The sequence below is a fragment of the Hemibagrus wyckioides genome, linkage group LG25 (assembly GCF_019097595.1).
Source record: "Hemibagrus wyckioides isolate EC202008001 linkage group LG25, SWU_Hwy_1.0, whole genome shotgun sequence".
Taxonomy (NCBI): domain Eukaryota; kingdom Metazoa; phylum Chordata; class Actinopteri; order Siluriformes; family Bagridae; genus Hemibagrus; species Hemibagrus wyckioides.
In genome coordinates, this window is record NC_080734.1 from 16,518,079 (window position 1) to 16,523,561 (window position 5,483).

The 5,483-nt window shown below is 39.9% G+C and overlaps 2 non-coding genes across 2 annotated transcripts; both read left to right on the forward strand.

Moving 5' to 3' along the window:
* The first annotated feature begins 2,783 nt into the window (after positions 1 to 2,783).
* Positions 2,784 to 2,856, forward strand: trnar-ccu (transfer RNA arginine (anticodon CCU)). Its single transcript has one exon. It is a non-coding gene; the product is annotated as a tRNA-Arg (tRNA).
* Positions 2,857 to 4,996: 2,140 nt separating this feature from the next.
* Positions 4,997 to 5,069, forward strand: trnar-ccu (transfer RNA arginine (anticodon CCU)). Its single transcript has one exon. It is a non-coding gene; the product is annotated as a tRNA-Arg (tRNA).
* Positions 5,070 to 5,483: the final 414 nt, after the last annotated feature.

Sequence of the window (5,483 nt, forward strand, 5' to 3'; positions counted from 1 at the left end):
ATACATCTAGACTCTTCTCTGTTCTGGCATTGAGGTGGTGGAATGAACTTCCCCTAGATATCCGAACAGTCACTTCTTCAAACAACGGATGAAGACCTACCTGAAAGCTCTCATTTTCCCTGTTTGTTTTATGTAGTATAAAAAAACCCCACAGTATTTAAGTTGATAGTATCCTAAGAAGTCTGTGACCAATTGAACCAGTGTTAATGTGTTAACTGATAGAGATCTCAAAGCACTTTTGTACGTTGCCCTGGATAAGATTGTCTGCCAAACGCCAGAATGTAAATGTATTGTGTGAAGTATTTTCAATATTTGGAAAAATCATTGGTTGGCATTTTGGCTTCATTGAAAAATTAATGCTACGTACATAATAGTCTTGATCACAAATAGACGATGAACACTTCAGTAAAAGATCAAGTCCAATGCTTCTATTTTAAAAGAAAAATACACCTCACCACAGGTAAAATGACAGGTGGACACTTCAGACAACATTTTTTTATACTTAAACTGTATGCAGTGTAAAGGCAAGAAAGCTTGGAGTTTTAAGCACATATGTAATCCTAGAAGAGATATGAATCCCATGCTAGCTTTTTCTATTATTTTTTAATGTTATTGTAACATTCAAGAGACACCTCCTGAAGCGGGGATCAGTTTATCAGACCCACAAGCAGGATGAATTAAATAAAGCATTAAAGAAAGCACGGCTTTAACTTTACAACTAAAACAAGACATGGGAACCTGGAAACACAACGGCGTCTGACTGAATGACAGACAAAAAACAATGACTGACAAAGACAGATACAAAAGGGTATATATAAGACAAAGCATTAGGGTAAATGGGGAACAGGTGACATGGCAGGAAAGAGGAACAATAGAAAAGGCATGGCACAACACAATTGGGGCTAAACAAACAAAAAGCAGGCTATGGTGAAACGTACCCCCTCTGGTGGTCTGGCAGGGATATACATTTTTAAAAGTTTATAAGTGTAGCATACAGTATGTTATCAGCTATTCCTGTTTTTTGGTTTTAACTGATAGATTGGATATGTTTCCAATACATGAATAGCCTTCAATCTTTTTGACTCTGGCAGAATATGAGTTCTTCTTGATCATAGTTTTAAAGATCTACAGGACTAGCAATAGAATTGCCAAACTGTATATACAGAAGAAGATGCTGTTATTTGTCACATATATATTAGAGTATAGTAAAATGCTTTTTTTTTTTCATATGCTAGCTTTGGATGTTGAGGTCAAAGCACAGGGTCAGTCTGGAGTAAAGAAGGCGTGAGGGTGTTGGTCAAGGGCCCAACAGTGGCAGCTGGGCAGAGCTGAGGTTAGAACCTCTGAGCGTCCCATCTGTAGCGCAGTGCCTTAACCAGTTGAGCCACCACTGGCCGCTAGAACAGGACCATGCACACAAACATGCACACAGACACACATGACAAAGCACTGTCCAGAAAATAACACTTAGCCTAATGATGCCCATGAGAACACGCCTCATCATTCAATACCCTCACAGAGCAGTATTCAGTGCTCTAGCAGAAACAGTACGCGTATCCATGTAGTCACATAATGAGAGGGTTCACGGTACAGAAGAAAATCCGCTCGTGTCCTGTGCTCACCTGATGAATCACCACACAGCCCAGAGAAATATCACCTATGCTCTAGACACTACTCCTGCCACAGAACCACTTACCTCTCTTTTTTACACTTCCAGCAATCCTTCTTTCTCTTTCCTATATTCTTTATCTGCCTCCTTCTCCCCCCATCTGCCTCTTTTCCCACAGAATGGATGGTTCTGCCAAGCATGTGTCCGACCGCTACTAACTCATTTCTCCCTGACACACTCTCTAATTTTGTGTCCCTCAAGGTCACACCTGCCTTTCCGGACAGTGAGCACTCTCAGTGCCACAAAAGCCATCTATTTCCCTGCCAGGCTCTCAGTAGTATAGGTCCGAACCACAATATCTGGTAATCGTGCACCCTCTCTGACCCACGGTACCCATCACCATGGCAGCACCCTGCCAATCACCTCATAACCCCAAGCCCCAGTGTTCCGGACTTGCAGAGTTACCCTCAACTCAAGGACACAAACAGATCTGTTTGATGAGACACCTATAGTATGGTGGTGATGTTAGTTTGCTCTAGAAAGCCATTATTTGAGCATTTAGAGGCATTTTTTATATTTTTACAGCATAGATGACTAATCCCAAAGACTACCCTGTATTATATATACAGACAGATGTTATATATATATATATATATAACACACACACACACACACACAACCTCATGAACTACCACAATTACTTAAGTTTTTATTAAAATGGTAGCATCTCTATAACAACATCTATATAAGCCTTTAATAACTGACATAAACGTGCAGAAATCTTATTAGAATAGGCGTCGTCATGGCATCAATGAAACGTTGCCATACACTGGAGTTAAATTACATTTTTTGTTGACTTAATGTTATGTTATGATATTTTCTGATATGAATGACATTAAAACTCACAGTATAGTGATGATGTGGTGTAGGACACCAAGCACAATATCTAGACAAAGGTGAGCAGTTTGAAATGATGCTCTGCAATGCCTCCTGGTGGAAACCATGACATGAAAACATGCTGTAAAGCTCTCTAACCTTAAATGATGAAAGTTTTGACAGTTTTGTGCTGTTTACTGACATGACAAAGGGTTGCTCCAATGCTTAAGCATTTTCAGTTTATGAATAGGGAAACCTGTTTTAGGACTACATTGTCCACCCAGACAGCATGCATATAGCCCCAGTGGCCTAATGGATAAGGCACTGGCCTCCTAAGCCAGGGATTGTGGGTTCGAGTCCCATCTGGGGTGTGTGTTGAGCAGAGTGGCGCAGCGGAAGCGTGCTGGGCCCATAACCCAGAGGCCGGTGGATCGAAACCATCCTCTGCTACACAAAGCTTTTGTTTATGGGGAACATGATAACTGGGACTTGTTAAGGTGTCGGACTACTGATCAGGAGGATGTGAGTCCAAATCCCAGCTCCACCCAGCTACCAATTCTGGGCTTTTGAGCAACATCCTTAACCCTCAATTGGCTTTTTAAGACTCACAGTATAGTGATGATGTGGTGTAGGACACCAAGCACGATATCCAGACGAATGAACAAAGGTGAGCAGTTTGAAATGATGCTCTGCAATGCCTCCTGGTGGAAACCATGACATGAAAACATGCTGTAAAGCTCTCTAACCTTAAATGATGAAGGTTTTGACAGTAGAAATCAACATAGTTTTGTGCTGTATACTGACATCTCACTATTTACAATTAGAAAAATGCTCGGTTTAGTGAAAACCTTACTCTAATTACAGAGATATTGAAGTTGACTTTTTTTTTTTTAAATAAATATTTTAAAAATACTTTTCTTTGTGACTTTTCATTTAAATGAAAAACAATAGACCGTAATTATCATCACATTTCCACTTATGAAGATTTTACAGTAATTTTATTATTCTTGTTTTGCTGGGGGTTTTGTTGTTGTTGTTGTTGTTGTTGTTGTTGTTGTTTGTTTGGGGTTTTTTTTTTTAGAAGTATACATAGTGCTCCATAAATACAATTTTTATTTTATTTTATTTTATTTTTAAAATACCATTCTCATTAAACAACTGTGAATTATCTTGGGATGGTGCTTTATTACTAATTTTTTTTATTTATCACAAATTAAAGATCATTAAGGTCATCCTTTTATGAAAAAGAAAGTACATACAGTAAACACACCATGCAATAGGTAAAGCAGGAGGACACTTGGTACATGATTTCTTCATAAACGTATAGGTAAAGTCAAAATAGTTGGAAAAAAAAGTTTTCTCATGGTCAAACCCATGAATATCATTAAATCTCATTTTATTGGTTTTGATATAAACCCTTCAAATATCATCTAGTATTGTTGTATAAAATATCGATGCAGCGGTTATGAATGTGTTTTAAAGGCTCGGTGTGGGTCATCAGCCTCCGTGTTACAGCAGGGTTTATTTTTCCTAGCGTTCTTATGTAACCCTAGGAACACTACCCTATTATTCGTATTCTTCGTATCATTTTCATGCTGTATTGTGCTAAATGCCTGTCACTGAGCATGCATGTTTATTTTTCATTGAATGACAGACCACGCTTTCGCTTCATACAAATAAGTTTGCACAAAATTCACATATTATTAAGTAATGGGGTTCGGAAAAAAAAGAGCTTAATGCTGAGGCTGTATGCCATGCACGCATGGACGGTCCAGTGTGGCGGGCTTGCAGCTGACAGAGGAAAAGAAAGCTCATTTTCAGCTTCCTTTGAGAATTAAACAGCAATATGCAGCCTGAAATTCTTCTCTGGTATTAAAAGGCAACGTCCTGAGCTGTGTCATGAGCTAGACGCCCTTTCGACTTTTTTCATTTTCGGCAACAGAGACTTTACATTGCAGACCGTTGTTTTCATCGTAATTGCAGTTTAAGTGAGGGAACAGGGGAAAATATGTGAAATGTAGGTCTGCAATCATGGATTGAGACTACCATATGCTAAGCAGGGATCTGACCGCAGACACACAAGTGAGGGTGGACACCATTCCTGAAAATACCATACCTGAAAATAACCATGAAATTTGTTTCTGACAACAGATATATTTGTGTATACACTCTTAGAAATAAAACGGATCCTAGGTCCTGAGTGGGGCAACAGAATCATTCGTCAGGAGAACTTTTAATCCTGAGGATCCCGTCTCGGGGTGAGTGTCTGGAGAGCAAAACTGTTCGTGCTGTCTGGGTGGGAGTGATGGTGTTCACTTTCTAGCCTCTCAGTCAGAGCAGCACTAACCAATCACAGGCATCTGTGAGCCCATGTAGAAGAGGGCAGAGAGTACAGTAGGCTGAGTATCATGTAGAAAGCACATTAGACCAGCTGGCATGTGGAAAACCTATTTAGAACTACATAGAGCTTTACGTAGCTCCCACCTAGACAGCACAAACACAGCTGCAGGTGCCCCAGTGGCCTAATGGATAAGGCACTGGCCTCCTAAGCCAGGGATTGTGGGTTCGAGTCCCATCTGGGGTGTGTGTTGAGTAGAGTGGCGCAGCGGAAGCGTGCTGGGCCCATAACCGATCGATGGATCAAAACCATCCTCTGCTAAGCAAAGTATTTGTTAATGGGGGATATGATTGGTGAAGTTGTGAGTTCAGATACCAATTCTGGGACTTTGAGCCCTTAACCCTCTGTTGCTCAGTTGTATAAAATGAGATAAAATGTAAGTCGTTCTGCAAAATTCCAGAAATATAAGGGTTTGTGAAGTTTGCTGTGGGGCAGATGAACAAGCAAAAAAATGACATATTTCCCAGGTCCAGTTTCCTAATAATTATGATATGACTCAGTAACACAGAGCAGAATTATAAATTATTATGTTCAATTGTAGTTTCCACCTAGGAATATAGTGCTAATTTTCCAAATTCTGTCGGGGTTCTAGCTCTGCCT